This window comes from Cervus elaphus, unplaced genomic scaffold, assembly GCF_910594005.1.
Source record: "Cervus elaphus unplaced genomic scaffold, mCerEla1.1, whole genome shotgun sequence".
Lineage (NCBI taxonomy): Eukaryota > Metazoa > Chordata > Mammalia > Artiodactyla > Cervidae > Cervus > Cervus elaphus.
Genome location: NW_025316779.1, coordinates 1,429,574 through 1,449,966, shown reverse-complemented (window position 1 = coordinate 1,449,966; position 20,393 = coordinate 1,429,574).

Here is a 20,393-nt window from a genome sequence, read left to right as displayed (position 1 = left end):
TGGAGACGAATCCAGGGACTAACCTCTCTTTTCGAGTTGATTTTTGGTCCACAGAGTTCTTTCGTGTTGCTACAGTGACCTCAGGATCCCTCTATCCTTGAAACAGTGTTCTTGGGGTTTCTCTGGAGTGCCATTAAGGAAATCAAGGCTCCTTTCATGTGTGATGTGCAAGACGGAATTGCTCTGCACGCAGTACAGGGGAATCGGGCCTCATCTCGCATCGAGGGGGAAGTCTCATGGTTTTTCTCGAGTTGCGGCGGGAACCTGGGGTATATTCTCGAGTTACGACGGGGATGGTCCTTCCACCCACGTGTTTGTTCAGCCACGTCAGGACTCCTGCCTAGTTGCGAGGGACAACTCGGGATTCTCCTCGAGGCTTGGCAGGGCAATTGGAACGCCTCTCCAGCTGAGGCAGGAGACCAAGGATCCCTTTCCACGTGCCACAAGAATCCTGGGACTCCTATCAAGTTTCACGAGGAGTCAGGCATCGTCTCCTTTGGAGGCACTGATCTCCGTGTACCTCTGGAGTTCTCAAAGGATGTGAGGCCTCCGGTCGCGATGAGGTGGGGAACTAGGTGTTTCTCTGTGGTCTCCACAGGGGATTCAGACATCCTTTCTTCTTCGGAGATGCAAGACGAGCCTGCATTCAAGACACTGCAGGGATATCTGGCCTTATTTCGAGTCAGGGCATCGCGGTGTCCATTCCACTTGAGGCCTCAAACTCAGGATCCCTCTCACATACCTAGAGCTGAGAGAAGCCTCCTCTTGAGGTGCTTGTGGTAAGGTGGTATTCCTCAGGAGTCGAAGCCAGGGACTAACCTCTCATCTCGTGTTGATTCTTGGTCCACGGAGCTCTTTCGTGTTGCTACAGTGACCTCAGGATCCCTCTAGCCTTGAAACAGTGTTCTTGGGGTTTCTCTGGAGTGCCATCAAGGAAATCAAGGCTCCTTTCATGTGTGATGTGCAACACGGAATTGCTCTGCACGCAGTGCAGGGGAATCGGGCCTCATCTCGCGGCGAGGGGGAAGTCTCATGGTTTTTCTCGAGTTGCGGCGGGAACCTGGGGTATATTCTCGAGTTACGACGGGGATGGCCCTTCCACCCACGTGTTTCTTCAGCCACGTCAGGACTCCTGCCTAGTTGCGAGGGACAACTCTGGATTCTCCTCGAGGCTTGGCAGGGCAATTGGAACGCCTCTCCAGCTGAGGCGGGAGACCAAGGGTCCCTTTCCACGTGCCACAAGAATCCTGGGACTCCTATCAAGTTTCACGAGGAGTCAGGCATCGTCTCCTTTGGAGGCACTGATCTCCGCGTACCTCTGGAGTTTTCAAAGGATGTGAGGCCTCCGGTCGCGATGAGGTGGGGAACTAGGTGTTTCTCTGTGGTCTCCACAGGGGATTCAGACATCCTTTCTTCTTGGGAGATGCAAGACGAGCCTGCATTCAAGTCACTGCAGGGATATCCGGCCTTATTTCGAGTCAGGGCATCGCGGTGTCCATTCCACTTGAGGCCTCAAACTCAGGATCCCTCTCACATACCTAGAGCTGAGAGAAGCCTCCTCTTGAGGTGCTTGTGGTAAGGTGGTATTCCTCAGGAGTCGAAGCCAGGGACTAACCTCTCATCTCGTGTTGATTCTTGGTCCACAGAGCTCTTTCGTGTTCCTACAGTGACCTCAGGATCCCTCTAGTCTTGAAACAGTGTTCTTGGGGTTTCTCTGGAGTGCCATCAAGGAAATCAAGGCTCCTTTCATGTGTGATGTGCAACACGGAATTGCTCTGCACGCAGTGCAGGGGAATCGGGCCTCATCTCGCGGCGAGGGGGAAGTCTCATGGTTTTTCTCGAGTTGCGGCGGGAACCTGGGGTATATTCTCGAGTTACGACGGGGATGGCCCTTCCACACACGTGTGTGTTCAGCCATGTCAGGACTCCTGCCTAGTTGCGAGGGACAACTCGGGATTCTCCTCGAGGCTTTGCAGGGCAATTGGGACGCCTCTCCAGCTGAGACGGGAGACCAAGGGTCCCTTTCCACGTGCCACAGGAATCCTGGGTCTCCTATCAAGTTTCACGAGGAGTCAGGCATCGTCTCCTTTGGAGGCACTGATCTCCGCATACCTCTGGAGTTTTCAAAGGATTTGAGGCCTCCTGTCGCGATGAGGTGGGGAACTAGGTCTTTCTCTGTGGTCTCCACAGGGGATTCAGACACCCTTTCGTCTTGGGAGATGCAAGACGAGCCTGCATTCCAGTCACTGCAGGGATATCCGGCCTTATTTCGAGTCAGGGCATCGCAGTGTCCATTCCACTTGAGGCCGCAAACTCAGGGTCCCTCTCACATACCTAGAGCTGAGAGAAGCCTCCTCTTGAGGTGCTTGTGGTAAGGTGGTATTCCTCTGGAGTCGAAGCCAGGGACTAACCTCTCATCTCGAGTTGATTTTTGGCCCACGGAGCTTTTTCGTGTTGCTACAGTAACCTCAGGATCCCTCTAGCCTTGAAACAGTGTTCTTGGGGTTTCTCTGGAGTGCCATCAAGGAAATCAAGGCTCCTTTCATGTGTGATGTGCAACACGGAATTGCTCTGCACGCAGTGCAGGGGAATCGGGCCTCATCTTGCGGCGAGGGGGAAGTCTCATGGTTTTTCTCGAGTTGCGGCGGGAACCTGGGGTATATTCTCGAGTTACGACGGGGATGGCCCTTCCACCCACGTGTTTCTTCAGCGACGTCAGGACTCCTGCCTAGTTGCGAGGGACAACTCTGGATTCTCCTCGAGGCTTGGCAGGGCAATTGGGACGCCTCTCCAGCTAAGGCTGGAGACCAAGAGTCCCTTTCCAAGTGCCACAGGAATCCTGGGACTCCTATCAAGTTTCACGAGGAGTCAGGCATCGTCTCCTTTGGAGGCACTGATCTCCGCGTACCTCTGGAGTTTTCAAAGGGTGTGAGGCTATCGGTAGCGATGAGGTGGGGAACTAAGTCTTTCTCTGTGCTTTCCACAGGGGATTCAGACATCCTTTCCTCCTGGGAGATGCAAGACGAGCCTGCATTGAAGTCACTGCAGGGATATCCGGCCTTATTTCGAGTCAGGGCATCGCGGTGTCCATTCCACTTGAGGCCGCAAACTCAGGGTCCCTCTCACATACCTAGAGCTGAGAGAAGCCTCCTCTTGAGGTGCTTGTGGTAAGGTGGTATTCCTCTGGAGATGAATCCAGGGACTAACCTCTCTTTTCGAGTTGATTTTTGGTCCACAGAGTTCTTTCGTGTTGCTACAGTGACCTCAGGATCCCTCTATCCTTGAAACAGTGTTCTTGGGGTTTCTCTGGAGTGCCATCAAGGAAATCAAGGCTCCTTTCATGTGTGATGTGCAAGACGGAATTGCTCTGCACGCAGTACAGGGGAATCGGGCCTCATCTCGCATCGAGGGGAAGTCTCATGATTTTTCTCGAGTTGCGGCGGGAACCTGGGGTATATTCTCGAGTTACGACGGGGATGGCCCTTCCACCCACGTGTTTCTTCAGCCACGTCAGGACTCCTGCCTAGTTGCGAGGGACAACTCGGGATTCTCCTCGAGGCTTGGCAGGGCAATTGGAACGCCTCTCCAGCTGAGGCGGGAGACCAAGGGTCCCTTTCCACGTGCCACAAGAATCCTGGGACTCCTATCAAGTTTCACGAGGAGTCAGGCATCGTCTCCTTTGGAGGCACTGATCTCCGCGTACCTCTGGAGTTTTCAAAGGATGTGAGGCCTCCGGTCGCGATGAGGTGGGGAACTAGGTGTTTCTTTGTGGTCTCCACAGGGGATTCAGACATCCTTTCTTCTTGGGAGATGCAAGACGAGCCTGCATTCAAGTCACTGCAGGGATATCCGGCCTTATTTCGAGTCAGGGCATCGCGGTGTCCATTCCACTTGAGGCCTCAAACTCAGGATCCCTCTCACATACCTAGAGCTGAGAGAAGCCTCCTCTTGAGGTGCTTGTGGTAAGGTGGTATTCCTCAGGAGTCGAAGCCAGGGACTAACCTCTCATCTCGTGTTGATTCTTGGTCCACAGAGCTCTTTCGTGTTCCTACAGTGACCTCAGGATCCCTCTAGCCTTGAAACAGTGTTCTTGGGGTTTCTCTGGAGTGCCATCAAGGAAATCAAGGCTCCTTTCATGTGTGATGTGCAACACGGAATTGCTCTGCACGCAGTGCAGGGGAATCGGGCCTCATCTCGCGGCGAGGGGGAAGTCTCATGGTTTTTCTCGAGTTGCGGCGGGAACCTGGGGTATATTCTCGAGTTACGACGGGGATGGCCCTTCCACACACGTGTGTGTTCAGCCATGTCAGGACTCCTGCCTAGTTGCGAGGGACAACTCGGGATTCTCCTCGAGGCTTTGCAGGGCAATTGGGACGCCTCTCCAGCTGAGACGGGAGACCAAGGGTCCCTTTCCACGTGCCACAGGAATCCTGGGTCTCCTATCAAGTTTCACGAGGAGTCAGGCATCGTCTCCTTTGGAGGCACTGATCTTCGCATACCTCTGGAGTTTTCAAAGGATTTGAGGCCTCCTGTCGCGATGAGGTGGGGAACTAGGTGTTTCTCTGTGGTCTCCACAGGGGATTCAGACACCCTTTCGTCTTGGGAGATGCAAGACGAGCCTGCATTCCAGTCACTGCAGGGATATCCGGCCTTATTTCGAGTCAGGGCATCGCGGTGTCCGTTCCACTTGAGGCCGCAAACTCAGGGTCCCTCTCACATACCTAGAGCTGAGAGAAGCCTCCTCTTGAGGTGCTTGTGGTAAGGTGGTATTCCTCTGGAGTCGAAGCCAGGGACTAACCTCTCATCTCGAGTTGATTTTTGGTCCATGGAGCTCTTTCGTGTTGCTACAGTGACCTCAGGATCCCTCTAGCCTTGAAACAGTGTTCTTGGGTTTTCTCTGGAGTGCCATGAAGGAAATCAAGGCTCCTTTCATGTGTGATGTGCAACACAGAATTGCTCTGCACGCAGTGCAGGGGAATCGGGCCTCATCTCGCGGCGAGGGGGAAGTCTCATGGTTTTTCTCGAGTTGCGGCGGGAACCTGGGGTATATTCTCGAGTTACGACGGGAATGGCCCTTCCACACACGTGTTTGTTCAGCCACGTCAGGACTCTTGCCTAGTTGCGAGACACAACTCGGGATTCTCCTCGAGGCTTGGCAAGGCAATTGGGACGCCTCTCCAGCTGAGGCGGGAGACCAAGTGTCCCTTTCCACGTGCCACAGGAATCCTGGGACTCCTATCAAGTTTCACGAGGAGTCAGGCATCGTCTCCTTTGGAGGCACTGATCTCCGCGTACCTCTGGAGTTTTCAAAGGATGTGAGGCCTCCGGTCGCGATGAGGTGGGGAACTAGGTGTTTCTCTGTGGTCTCCACAGGGGATTCAGACATCCTTTCTTCTTGGGAGATGCAAGACGAGCCTGCATTCAAGTCACTGCAGGGATATCCGGCCTTATTTCGAGTCAGGGCATCGCGGTGTCCATTCCACTTGAGGCCTCAAACTCAGGATCCCTCTCACATACCTAGAGCTGAGAGAAGCCTCCTCTTGAGGTGCTTGTGGTAAGGTGGTATTCCTCAGGAGTCGAAGACAGGGACTAACCTCTCATCTCGTGTTGATTCTTGGTCCACAGAGCTCTTTCGTGTTCCTACAGTGACCTCAGGATCCCTCTATCCTTGAAACAGTGTTCTTGGGGTTTCTCTGGAGTGCCATCAAGGCAATCAAGGCTCCTTTCATGTGTGATGTGCAAGACGGAATTGCTCTGCACGCAGTACAGGGGAATCGGGCCTCATCTAGCATCGAGGGGGAAGTCTCATGGTTTTTCTCGAGTTGCGCCGGGAACCTGGGGTATATTCTCGAGTTACGACGGGGATGGCCCTTCCACCCACGTGTTTGTTCAGCCAAGTCAGGACTCCTGCCTAGTTGCGAGGGACAACTCGGGATTCTCCTCGAGGCTTGGCAGGGCAATTGGAACGCCTCTCCAGCTGAGGCGGGAGACCAAGGGTCCCTTTCCACGTGCCACAAGAATCCTGGGACTCCTATCAAGTTTCACGAGGAGTCAGACATCGTCTCCTTTGGAGGCACTGATCTCCGCGTACCTCTGGAGTTTTCAAAGGATGTGAGGCCTCCGGTCGCGATGAGGTGTGGAACTAGGTGTTTCTCTGTGGTCTCCACAGGGGATTCAGACATCCTTTCTTCTTGGGAGATGCAAGACGAGCCTGCATTCAAGTCACTGCAGGGATATCCGGCATTATTTCGAGTCAGGGCATCGCGGTGTCCATTCCACTTGAGGCCGGAAACTCAGGATCCCTCTCACATACCTAGAGCTGAGAGAAGCCTCCTCTTGAGGTGCTTGTGGTAAGGTGGTATTCCTCAGGAGGTGAAGCAGGGACTAACCTCTCATCTCGTGTTGATTCTTGGTCCACGGAGCGCTTTCGTGTTGCTACAGTGACCTCAGGATCCCTCTAGCCTTGAAACAGTGTTCTTGGGGTTTCTCTGGAGTGCCATCAAGGAAATCAAGGCTCCTTTCATGTGTGATGTGCAACACGGAATTGCTCTGCACGCAGTGCAGGGGAATCGGGCCTCATCTCGCGGCGAGGGGGAAGTCTCATGGTTTTTCTCGAGTTGCGGCGGGAACCTGGGGTATATCCTCGAGTTACGACGGGGATGGCCCTTCCACACACGTGTGTGTTCAGCCATGTCAGGACTCCTGCCTAGTTGCGAGGGACAACTCGGGATTCTCCTCGAGGCTTTGCAGGGCAATTGGGACGCCTCTCCAGCTGAGACGGGAGACCAAGGGTCCCTTTCCACGTGCCACAGGAATCCTGGGTCTCCTATCAAGTTTCACGAGGAGTCAGGCATCGTCTCCTTTGGAGGCACTGATCTCCGCATACCTCTGGAGTTTTCAAAGGATTTGAGGCCTCCGGTCGCGATGAGGTGGGGAACTAGGTCTTTCTCTGTGGTCTCCACAGGGGATTCAGACATCCTTTCATCTTGGGAGATGCAAGACGAGCCTGCATTCAAGTCACTGCAGGGATATCCGCCCTTATTTCGAGTCAGGGCATCGCGGTGTCCATTCCACTTGAGGCCGCAAACTCAGGATCCCTCTCACATACCTAGAGCTGAGAGAAGCCTCCTCTTGAGGTGCTTGTGGTAAGGTGGTATTCCTCTGGAGTCGAAGCCAGGGACTAACCTCTCATCTCGAGTTGATTTTTGGCCCACGGAGCTCTTTCGTGTTGCTACAGTGACCTCAGGATCCCTCTAGCCTTGAAACAGTGTTCTTGGGGTTTCTCTGGAGTGCCATCAAGGAAATCAAGGCTCCTTTCATGTGTGATGTGCAACACGGAATTGCTCTGCACGCAGTGCAGGGGAATCGGGCCTCATCTCGCGGTGAGGGGGAAGTCTCATCGTTTTTCTCGAGTTGTGGCGGGAACCTGGGGTATATTCTCGAGTTACGACGGGGATGGCCCTTCCACCCACGTGTTTCTTCAGCGACGTCAGGACTCCTGCCTAGTTGCGAGGGACAACTCGGGATTCTCCTCGAGGCTTGGCAAGGCAATTGGGACGCCTCTCCAGCTGAGGCGGGAGACCAAGTGTCCCTTTCCAAGTGCCACAGGAATCCTGGGACTCCTATCAAGTTTCACGAGGAGTCAGGCATCGTCTCCTTTGGAGGCACTGATCTCCGCGTACCTCTGGAGTTTTCAAAGGATGTGAGGCTATCGGTCGCGATGAGGTGGGGAACTAAGTCTTTCTCTGTGCTTTCCACAGGGGATTCAGACATCCTTTCGTCGTGGGAGATGCAAGACGAGCCTGCATTGAAGTCACTGCAGGGATATCCGGCCTTATTTCGAGTCAGGGCATCGCGGTGTCCATTCCACTTGAGGCCGCAAACTCAGGGTCCTTCTCACATACCTAGATCTGAGAGAAGCCTCCTCTTGAGGTGCTTGTGGTAAGGTGGTATTCCTCTGGAGACGAATCCAGGGACTAACCTCTCTTTTCGAGTTGATTTTTGGTCCACAGAGTTCTTTCGTGTTGCTACAGTGACCTCAGGATCCCTCTAGCCTTGAAACACGTGTTCTTGGGGTTTCTCTGGAGTGCCATCAAGGAAATCAAGGCTCCTTTCATGTGTGATGTGCAAGACGGAATTGCTCTGCACGCAGTACAGGGGAATAGGGCCTCATCTCGCATCGAGGGGGAAGTCTCATGGTTTTTCTCGAGTTGCGGCGGGAACCTGGGGTATATTCTCGAGTTACGACGGGGATGGCCCTTCCACCCACGTGTTTGTTCAGCCACGTCAGGACTCCTGCCTAGTTGCGAGGGACAACTCGGGATTCTCCTCGAGGCTTTGCAGGGCAATTGGGACGCCTCTCCAGCTGAGACGGGAGACCAAGGGTCCCTTTCCACGTGCCACAGGAATCCTGGGTCTCCTATCAAGTTTCACGAGGAGTCAGGCATCGTCTCCTTTGGAGGCACTGATCTCCGCATACCTCTGGAGTTTTCAAAGGATTTGAGGCCTCCTGTCGCGATGAGGTGGGGAACTAGGTCTTTCTCTGTGGTCTCCACAGGGGATTCAGACACCCTTTCGTCTTGGGAGATGCAAGACGAGCCTGCATTCCAGTCACTGCAGGGATATCCAGCCTTATTTCGAGTCAGGGCATCGCGGTGTCCATTCCACTTGAGGCCGCAAACTCAGGGTCCCTCTCACATACCTAGAGCTGAGAGAAGCCTCCTCTTGAGGTGCTTTTGGTAAGGTGGTATTCCTCATGAGTCGAAGCGAGGGACTAACCTCTCATCTCGAGTTGATTTTTGGCCCACGGAGCTCTTTCGTGTTGCTACAGTGACCTCAGGATCCCTCTAGCCTTGAAACAGTGTTCTTGGGGTTTCTCTGGAGTGCCATCAAGGAAATCAAGGCTCCTTTCATGTGTGATGTGCAACACAGAATTGCTCTGCACGCAGTGCAGGGGAATCGGGCCTCATCTCGCGGCGAGGGGGAAGTCTCATGGTTTTTCTCGAGTTGCGGCGGGAACCTGGGGTATATTCTCGAGTTACGACGGGGATGGCCCTTCCACACACGTGTTTGTTCAGCCACGTCAGGACTCTTGCCTAGTTGCGAGACACAACTCGCGATTCTCCTCGAGGCTTGGCAAGGCAATTGGGACGCCTCTCCAGCTGAGGCGGGAGACCAAGGGTCCCTTTCCACGTGCCACAGGAATCCTGGGACTCCTATCAAGTTTCACGAGGAGTCAGGCATCGTCTCCTTTGGAGGCACTGATCTCCGCGTACCTCTGGAGTTTTCAAAGGATGTGAGGCCTCCGGTCTCGATGAGGTGGGGAACTAGGTCTTTCTCTGTGGTCTCCACAGGGGATTCAGACATCCTTTCATCTTGGGAGATGCAAGACGAGCCTGCATTCAAGTCACTGCAGAGATATCCAGCCTTATTTCGCGTCAGGGCATCGCGGTGTCCATTCCACTTGAGGCCGCAAACTCAGGGTCCCTCTCACATACCTAGAGCTGAGAGAAGCCTCCTCTTGAGGTGCTTGTGGTAAGGTGGTATTCCTCTGGAGTCGAAGCCAGGGACTAACCTCTCATCTCGAGTTGATTTTTGGTCCACGGAGCGCTTTCGTGTTGCTACAGTGACCTCAGGATCCCTCTAGCCTTGAAACAGTGTTCTTGGGGTTTCTCTGGAGTGCCATCAAGGAAATCAAGGCTCCTTTCATGTGTGATGTGCAACACAGAATTGCTCTGCACGCAGTGCAGGGGAATCGGGCCTCATCTCGCGGCGAGGGGGAAGTCTCATGGTTTTTCTCGAGTTGCGGCGGGAACCTGGGGTATATTCTCGAGTTACGACGGGGATGGCCCTTCCACACACGTGTTTGTTCAACGACGTCAGGACTCTTGCCTAGTTGCGAGACACAACTCGGGATTCTCCTCGAGGCTTGGCAAGGCAATTGGGACGCCTCTCCAGCTGAGGCGGGAGACCAAGTGTCCCTTTCCACGTGCCACAGGAATCCTGGGACTCCTATCAAGTTTCACGAGGAGTCAGGCATCGTCTCCTTTGGAGGCACTGATCTCCGCGTACCTCTGGAGTTTTCAAAGGATGTCAGGCCTCCAGTCGCGGTGAGGTGGGGAACTATGTCTTTCTCTGTGGTCTCCACAGGGGATTCAGATATCCTTTCATCTTGGGAGAAGCAAGACGAGCCTGCATTCAAGTCACTGCAGGGATATCCAGCCTTATTTCGCGTCAGGGCATCGCGGTGTCCATTCCACTTGAGGCCGCAAACTCAGGGTCCCTCTCACATACCTAGACCTGAGAGAAGCCTCCTCTTGAGGTGCTTGTGGTAAGGTGGTATTCCTCTGGAGTCGAAGCCAGGGACTAACCTCTCATCTCGTGTTGATTCTTGGTCCACGGAGCTCTTTCGTGTTGCTACAGTGACCTCAGGATCCCTCCATCCTTGAAACAGTGTTCTTGGGGTTTCTCTGGAGTGCCATCAAGGAAATCAAGGCTCCTTTCATGTGTGATGTGCAACACGGAATTGCTCTGCACGCAGTGCAGGGGAATCGGGCCTCATCTCGCGGCGAGGGGGAAGTCTCATGGTTTTTCTCGAGTTGCGGCGGGAACCTGGGGTATATTCTCGAGTTACGACGGGGATGGTCCTTCCACCCACGTGTGTGTTCAGCCATGTCAGGACTCCTGCCTAGTTGCGAGGGACAACTCGGGATTCTCCTCGAGGCTTTGCAGGGCAATTGGGACGCCTCTCCAGCTGAGGCGGGAGACCAAGGGTCCCTTTCCACGTGCCACAGGAATCCTGGGTCTCCTATCAAGTTTCACGAGGAGTCAGGCATCGTCTCCTTTGGAGGCACTGATCTCCGCATACCTCTGGAGTTTTCAAAGGATTTGAGGCCTCCTGTCGCGATGAGGTGGGGAACTAGGTCTTTCTCTGTGGTCTCCACAGGGGATTCAGACACCCTTTCGTCTTGGGAGATGCAAGACGAGCCTGCATTCCAGTCACTGCAGGGATATCCGGCCTTATTTCGAGTCAGGGCATCGCGGTGTCCATTCCACTTGAGGTCGCAAACTCAGGGTCCCTCTCACATACCTAGAGCTGAGAGAAGCCTCCTCTTGAGGTGCTTGTGGTAAGGTGGTATTCCTCTGGAGTCGAAGCCAGCGACTAACCTCTCATCTCGAGTTGATTTTTGGTCCACGGAGCTCTTTCGTGTTGCTACAGTGACCTCAGGATCCCTCTAGCCTTGAAACAGTGTTCTTGGGGTTTCTCTGGAGTGCCATCAAGGAAATCAAGGCTCCTTTCATGTGTGATGTGCAACACGGAATTGCTCTGCACGCAGTGCAGGGGAATCGGGCCTCATCTCGCGGCGAGGGGGAAGTCTCATGGTTTTTCTCGAGTTGCGGCGGGAACCTGGGGTATATTCTCGAGTTACGACGGGGATGGCCCTTCCACCCACGTGTTTCTTCAGCGACGTCAGGACTCCTGCCTAGTTGCAAGGGACAACTCTGGATTCTCCTCGAGGCTTGGCAGGGCAATTGGGACGCCTCTCCAGCTGAGGCGGGAGACCAAGTGTCCCTTTCCAAGTGCCACAGGAATCCTGGGACTCCTATCAAGTTTCACGAGGAGTCAGGCATCGTCTCCTTTGGAGGCACTGATCTCCGCGTACCTCTGGAATTTTCAAAGGATGTGAGGCTATCGGTCGCGAAGAGGTGGGGAACTAAGTCTTTCTCTGTGCTTTCCACAGGGGATTCAGACATCCTTTCGTCTTGGGAGATGCAAGACGAGCCTGCATTGAAGTCACTGCAGGGATATTCGGCCTTATTTCGAGTCAGGGCATCGCGGTGTCCATTCCACTTGAGGCCGCAAACTCAGGGTCCCTCTCACATACCTAGAGCTGAGAGAAGCCTCCTCTTGAGGTGCTTGTGGTAAGGTGGTATTCCTCTGGAGACGAATCCAGGGACTAACCTCTCTTTTCGAGTTGATTCTTGGTCCACAGAGTTCTTTCGTGTTGCTACAGTGACCTCAGGATCCCTCTATCCTTGAAACAGTGTTCTTGGGGTTTCTCTGGAGTGCCATCAAGGAAATCAAGGCTCCTTTCATGTGTGATGTGCAAGACGGAATTGCTCTGCACGCAGTACAGGGGAATCGGACCTCATCTCGCATCGAGGGGAAGTCTCATGGTTTTTCTCGAGTTGCGGCGGGAACCTGGGGTATATTCTCGAGTTACGACGGGGATGGCCCTTCCACCCACGTGTTTCCTCAGCGACGTCAGGACTCCTGCCTAGTTGCGAGGGACAACTCGGGATTCTCCTCGAGGCTTGGCAGGGCAATTGGAACGCCTCTCCATCTGAGGCGGGAGACCAAGGGTCCCTTTCCACGTGCCACAGGAATCCTGGGTCTCCTATCAAGTTTCACGAGGAATCAGGCATCGTCTCCTTTGGAGGCACTGATCTCTGCATACCTCTGGAGTTTTCAAAGGATTTGAGGCCTCCTGTCGCGATGAGGTGGGGAACTAGGTCTTTCTCTGTGGTCTCCACAGGGGATTCAGACACCCTTTCGTCTTGGGAGATGCAAGACGAGCCTGCATTCCAGTCACTGCAGGGATATCCGGCCTTATTTCGAGTCAGGGCATCGCGGTGTCCGTTCCACTTGAGGCCGCAAACTCAGGGTCCCTCTCACATACCTAGAGCTGAGAGAAGCCTCCTCTTGAGGTGCTTGTGGTAAGGTGGTATTCCTCAGGAGTCGAAGCCAGGGACTAACCTCTCATCTCGAGTTGATTTTGCGTCCACGGAGCTCTTTCGTGTTGCTACAGTGACCTCAGGATCCCTCTAGCCTTGAAACAGTGTTCTTGGGTTTTCTCTGGAGTGCCATCAAGGAAATCAAGGCTCCTTTCATGTGTGATGTGCAACACAGAATTGCTCTGCACGCAGTGCAGTGGAATCGGGCCTCATCTCGCGGCGAGGGGGAAGTCTCATGGTTTTTCTCGAGTTGCGGCGGGAACCTGGGGTATATTCTCGAGTTACGACGGGGATGGCCCTTCCACACACGTGTTTGTTCAGCAACGTCAGGACTCTTGCCTAGTTGCGAGACACAACTCGGGATTCTCCTCGAGGCTTGGCAAGGCAATTGGGACGCCTCTCCACCTGAGGCGGGAGACCAAGGGTCCCTTTCCACGTGCCACAGGAATCCTGGGACTCCTATCAAGATTCACGAGGAGTCAGGCATCGTCTCCTTTGGAGGCACTGATCTCCGCGTACCTCTGGAGTTTTCAAAGGATGTGAGGCCTCCGGTCGCGATGAGGTGGGGAACTAGGTCTTTCTCTGTGGTCTCCACAGGGGATTCAGACATCCTTTCATCTTGGGAGATGCAAGACGAGCCTGCATTCAAGTCACTGCAGGGATATCCAGCCTTATTTTGCGTCAGGGCATCGCGGTGTCCATTCCACTTGAGGCCGCAAACTCAGGGTCCTTCTCACATACCTAGAGCTGAGAGAAGCCTCCTCTTGAGGTGCTTGTGGTAAGGTGGTATTCCTCTGGAGTCGAAGCCAGGGACTAACCCATCATCTCGAGTTGATTTTTGGCCCACGGAGCTCTTTCGTGTTGCTACAGTGACCTCAGGATCCCTCTAGCCTTGAAACAGTGTTCTTGGGGTTTCTCTGGAGTGCCATCAAGGAAATCAAGGCTCCTTTCATGTGTGATGTGTAACACGGAATTGCTCTGCACGCAGTGCAGGGGAATCGGGCCTCATCTCGCGGCGAGGGGGAAGTCTCATGGTTTTTCTCGAGTTGCGGCGGGAACTTGGGGTATATTCTCGAGTTACGATGGGGATGGCCCTTCCACCCACGTGTTTCTTCAGCGACGTCAGGACTCCTGCCTAGTTGCGAGGGACAACTCTGGATTCTCCTCGAGGCTTGGCAGGGCAATTGGGACGCCTCTCCAGCTGAGGCGGGAGACCAAGTGTCCCTTTCCAAGTGCCACAGGAATCCTGGGACTCCTATCAAGTTTCACGAGGAGTCAGGCATCGTCTCCTTTGGAGGCACTGATCTCCGTGTACCTCTGGAGTTCTCAAAGGATGTGAGGCCTCCGGTCGCGATGAGGTGGGGAACTAGGTGTTTCTCTGTGGTCTCCACAGGGGATTCAGACATCCTTTCGTCCTGGGAGATGCAAGACGAGCCTGCATTGAAGTCACTGCAGGGATATCCGGCCTTATTTCGAGTCAGGGCATCGCGGTGTCCATTCCACTTGAGGCCGCAAACTCAGGGTCCCTCTCACATACCTAGAGCTGAGAGAAGCCTCCTCTTGAGGTGCTTGTGGTAAGGTGGTATTCCTCTGGAGACGAATCCAGGGACTAACCTCTCTTTTCGAGTTGATTTTTGGTCCACAGAGTTCTTTCGTGTTGCTACAGTGACCTCAGGATCCCTCTATCATTGAAACAGTGTTCTTGGGGTTTCTCTGGAGTGCCATCAAGGAAATCAAGGCTCCTTTCATGTGTGATGTGCAAGACGGAATTGCTCTGCACGCAGTACAGGGGAATCGGGCCTCATCTCGCATCGAGGGCGAAGTCTCATGGTTTTTCTCGAGTTGCGGCAGGAACCTGGGGTATATTCTCGAGTTACGACGGGGATGGCCCTTCCACCCACGTGTTTGTTCAGCCACGTCAGGACTCCTGCCTAGTTGCGAGGGACAACTCGGGATTCTCCTCGAGGCTTGGCAGGGCAATTGGAACGCCTCTCCAGCTGAGGCGGGAGACCAAGGGTCCCTTTCCACGTGCCACAAGAATCCTGGGACTCCTATCAAGTTTCACGAGGAGTCAGGCATCGTCTCCTTTGGAGGCACTGATCTCCGCGTACCTCTGGAGTTTTCAAAGGATGTGAGGCCTCCGGTCGCGATGAGGTGGGGAACTAGGTCTTTCTCTGTGGTCTCCACAGGGGATTCAGACATCCTTTCTTCTTGGGAGATGCAAGACGAGCCTGCATTCAAGTCACTGCAGGGATATCCGGCCTTATTTCGAGTCAGGGCATCGCGGTGTCCATTCCACTTGAGGCCGCAAACTCAGGATCCCTCTCACATACCTAGAGCTGAGAGAAGCCTCCTCTTGAGGTGCTTGTGGTAAGGTGGTATTCCTCTGGAGTCGAAGCCAGGGACTAACCTCTCATCTCGAGTTGATTTTTGGCCCACGGAGCTCTTTCGTGTTGCTACAGTGACCTCAGGATCCCTCTAGCCTTGAAACAGTGTTCTTGGGGTTTCTCTGGAGTGCCATCAAGGAAATCAAGGCTCCTTTCATGTGTGATGTGCAACACGGAATTGCTCTGCACGCAGTGCAGGGGAATCGGGCCTCATCTCGCGGCGAGGGGGAAGTCTCATGGTTTTTCTCGAGTTGCGGCGGGAACCTGGGGTATATTCTCCAGTTACGACGGGGAGGGCCCTTCCACACACGTGTTTCTTCAGCGACGTCAGGACTCCTGCCTAGTTGCGAGGGACAACTCGGGATTCTCCTCGAGGCTTGGCAGGGCAATTGGGACGCCTCTCCAGCTGAGGCGGGAGACCAAGTGTCCCTTTCCAAGTGCCACAGGAATCCTGGGACTCCTATCAAGTTTCACGAGGAGTCAGGCATCGTCTCCTTTGGAGGCACTGATCTCCGTGTACCTCTGGAGTTTTCAAAGGATGTGAGGCTATCGGTCGCGATGAGGTGGGGAACTAAGTCTTTCTCTGTGCTTTCCACAGGGGATTCAGACATCCTTTCGTCCTGGGAGATGCAAGACGAGCCTGCATTGAAGTCACTGCAGGGATATCCGGCCTTATTTCGAGTCAGGGCATCGCGGTGTCCATTCCACTTGAGGCCGCAAACTCAGGGTCCCTCTCACATACCTAGAGCTGAGAGAAGCCTCCTCTTGAGGTGCTTGTGGTAAGGTGGTATTCCTCTGGAGACGAATCCAGGGACTAACCTCTCTTTTCGAGTTGATTTTTGGTCCACAGAGTTCTTTCGTGTTGCTACAGTGACCTCAGGATCCCTCTAGCCTTGAAACAGTGTTCTTGGGGTTTCTGTAGAGTGCCATCAAGGAAATCAAGGCTCCTTTCATGTGTGATGTGCAAGACGGAATTGCTCTGCACGCAGTACAGGGGAATCGGGCCTCATCTCGCATCGAGGGGGAAGTCTCATGGTTTTTCTCGAGTTGCGGCGGGAACCTGGGGTATATTCTCGAGTTACGACGGGGATGGCCCTTCCACCCACGTGTTTGTTCAGCCACGTCAGTACTCCTGCCTAGTTGCGAGGGACAACTCGGGATTCTCCTCGAGGCTTGGCAGGGCAATTGGAACGCCTCTCCAGCTGAGGCGGGAGACCAAGTGTCCCTTTCCACGTGCCACAAGAATCCTGGGACTCCTATCAAGTTTCACGAGGAGTCAGGCATCGTCTCCTTTGGAGGCACTGATCTCCGCGTACCTCTGGAGTTTTCAAAGGATGTGAGGCCTCCGGTCACGATGAGGTGAGGAACTAGGTGTTTCTCTGTGGTCTCCACAGGGAATTCAGACATCCTTTCTTCTTGGGAGATGCAAGACGAGCCTGCATTCAAGTCACTGCAGGGATATCCGGCCTTATTTCGAGTCAGGGCATCGCGGTGTCCATTCCACTTGAGGCCGCAAACTCAGGGTCCCTCTCACATACCTAGAGCTGAGAGAAGCCTCCTCTTGAGGTGCTTGTGGTACGGTGGTATTCCTCAGGAGTCGAAGCCAGGGACTAACCTCTCATCTCGTGTTGATTCTTGGTCCACAGAGCACTTTCGTGTTCCTACAGTGACCTCAGGATCCCTCTAGCCTTGAAACAGTGTTCTTGGGGTTTCTCTGGAGTGCCATCAAGGAAATCAAGGCTCCTTTCATGTGTGATGTGCAACACGGAATTGCTCTGCACGCAGTGCAGGGGAATCGGGCCTCATCTCGCGGCGAGGGGGAAGTCTCATGGTTTTTCTCGAGTTGCGGCGGGAACCTGGGGTATATTCTCGAGTTACGACGGGGATGGCCCTTCCACACACGTGTGTGTTCAGCCATGTCAGGACTCCTGCCTAGTTGCGAGGGACAACTCTGGATTCTCCTCGAGGCTTTGCAGGGCAATTGGGACGCCTCTCCAGCTGAGACGGGAGACCAAGGGTCCCTTTCCACGTGCCACAGGAATCCTGGGTCTCCTATCAAGTTTCACGAGGAGTCAGGCATCCTCTGCTTTGGAGGCACTGATCTCCGCATACCTCTGGAGTTTTCAAAGGATTTGAGGCCTCCTGTCTCGATGAGGTGGGGAACTAGGTGTTTCTCTGTGGTGTCCACAGGGGATTCAGACACCCTTTCGTCTTGGGAGATGCAAGACGAGCCTGCATTCCAGTCACTGCAGGGATATCCGGCCTTATTTCGAGTCAGGGCATCGCGGTGTCCATTCCACTTGAGGCCGCAAACTCAGGGTCCCTCTCACATACCTAGAGCTGAGAGAAGCCTCCTCTTGAGGTGCTTGTGGTAAGGTGGTATTCCTCTGGAGTCGAAGCCAGGGACTAACCTCTCATCTCGAGTTGATTTTTGGCCCAAGGAGCTCTTTCGTGTTGCTACAGTGACCTCAGGATCCCTCTAGCCTTGAAACAGTGTTCTTGGGGTTTCTCTGGAGTGCCATCAAGGAAATCAAGGCTCCTTTCATGTGTGATGTGCAACACGGAATTGCTCTGCACGCAGTGCAGGGGAATCGGGCCTCATCTCGCGGCGAGGGGGAAGTCTCATGGTTTTTCTCGAGTTGCGGCGGGAACCTGGGGTATATTCTCGAGTTACGACGGGGATGGCCCTTCCACCCACGTGTTTCTTCAGCGACGTCAGGACTCCTGCCTAGTTGCGAGGGACAACTCTGGATTCTCCTCGAGGCTTGGCAGGGCAATTGAGACGCCTCTCCAGCTGAGGCGGGAGACCAAGTGTCCCTTTCCAAGTGCCACAGGAATCCTGGGACTCCTATCAAGTTTCACGAGGAGTCAGGCATCGTCTCCTTAGGAGGCACTGATCTCCGCGTACCTCTGGAGTTTTCAAAGGATGTGAGGCCTCCGGTCGCGATGAGGTGGGGAACTAGGTCTTTCTCTGTGGTCTCCACAGGGGATTCAGACATCCTTTCTTCTTGGGAGATGCAAGACGAGCCTGCATTGAAGTCACTGCAGGGATATCCGGCCTTATTTCGAGTCAGGGCATCGCGGTGTCCATTCCACTTGAGGCCGCAAACTTAGGGTCCCTCTCACATACCTAGAGCTGAGAGAAGCCTCCTCTTGAGGTGCTTGTGGTAAGGTGGTATTCCTCAGGAGTCGAAGCCAGGGACTAACCTCTCATCTCGTGTTGATTATTGGTCCACGGAGCTCTTTCGTGTTGCTACAGTGACCTCAGGATCCCTCTAGCCTTGAAACAGTGTTCTTGGGGTTTCTCTGGAGTGCCATGAAGGAAATCAAGGCTCCTTTCATGTGTGATGTGCAACACGGAATTGCTCTGCACGCAGTGCAGGGAAATCGGGCCTCATCTCGCGGCGAGGGGGAAGTCTCATGGTTTTTCTCGAGTTGCGGCGGGAACCTGGGGTATATTCTCGAGTTACGACGGGGATGGCCCTTCCACCCACGTGTTTCTTCAGCCACGTCAGGACTCCTGCCTAGTTGCGAGGGACAACTCTGGATTCTCCTCGAGGCTTGGCAGGGCAATTGGAACGCCTCTCCAGCTGAGGCGGGAGACCAAGGGTCCCTTTCCACGTGCCACAAGAATCCTGGGACTCCTATCAAGTTTCACGAGGAGTCAGGCATCGTCTCCTTTGGAGGCACTGATCTCCGCGTACCTCTGGAGTTTTCAAAGGATGTGAGGCCTCCGGTCGCGATGAGGTGGGGAACTAGGTGTTTCTCTGTGGTCTCCACAGGGGATTCAGACATCCTTTCTTCTTGGGAGATGCAAGACAAGCCTGCATTCAAGTCACTGCAGGGATATCCGGCCTTATTTCGAGTCAGGGCATCGCGGTGTCCATTCCACTTGAGGCCTCAAACTCAGGATCCCTCTCACATACCTAGAGCTGAGAGAAGCCTCCTCTTGAGGTGCTTGTGGTAAGGTGGTATTCCTCAGGAGTCGAAGCCAGGGACTAACCTCTCATCTCGTGTTGATTCTTGGTCCACAGAGCTCTTTCGTGTTCCTACAGTGACCTCAGGATCCCTCTAGCCTTGAAACAGTGTTCTTGGGGTTTCTCTGGAGTGCCATCAAGGAAATCAAGGCTCCTTTCATGTGTGATGTGCAACACGGAATTGCTCTGCACACAGTGCAGGGGAATCGGGCCTCATCTCGCGGCGAGGGGGAAGTCTCATGGTTTTTCTCGAGTTGCGCCAGGAACCTGGGGTATATTCTCGAGTTACGACGGGGATGGCCCTTCCACCCACGTGTTTCTTCAGCCACGTCAGGACTCCTGCCTAGTTGCGAGGGACAACTCGGGATTCTCCTCGAGGCTTTGCAGGGCAATTGGGACGCCTCTCCAGCTGAGACGGGAGACCAAGGGTCCCTTTCCACGTGCCACAGGAATCCTGGGTCTCCTATCAAGTTTCCCGAGGAGTCAGGCATCGTCTCCTTTGGAGGCACTGATCTCCGCATACCTCTGGAGTTTTCAAAGGATTTGAGGCCTCCTGTCACGATGAGGTGGGGAACTAGGTCTTTCTCTGTGGTCTCCACAGGGGATTGAGACACCCTTTCGTCTTGGGAGATGCAAGACGAGCCTGCATTCCAGTCACTGCAGGGATATCCGGCCTTATTTCGAGTCAGGGCATCGCGGTGTCCATTCCACTTGAGGCCGCAAACTCAGGGTCCCTCTCACATACCTAGAGCTGAGAGAAGCCTCCTCTTGAGGTGCTTGTGGTAAGGTGGTATTCCTCTGTAGTCGAAGCCAGGGACTAACCTCTCATCTCGAGTTGATTTTTGGCCCACGGAGCTTTTTCGTGTTGCTACAGTAACCTCAGGATCCCTCTAGCCTTGAAACAGTGTTCTTGGGGTTTCTCTGGAGTGCCATCAAGGAAATCAAGGCTCCTTTCATGTGTGATGTGCAACACGGAATTGCTCTGCACGCAGTGCAGGGAAATCGGGCCTCATCTCGCGGCGAGGGGGAAGTCTCATGGTTTTTCTCGAGTTGCGGCGGGAACCTGGGGTATATTCTCGAGTTACGACGGGGATGGCCCTTCCACCCACGTGTTTCTTCAGCCACGTCAGGACTCCTGCCTAGTTGCGAGGGACAACTCTGGATTCTCCTCGAGGCTTGGCAGGGCAATTGGAACGCCTCTCCAGCTGAGGCGGGAGACCAAGGGTCCCTTTCCACGTGCCACAAGAATCCTGGGACTCCTATCAAGTTTCACGAGGAGTCAGGCATCGTCTCC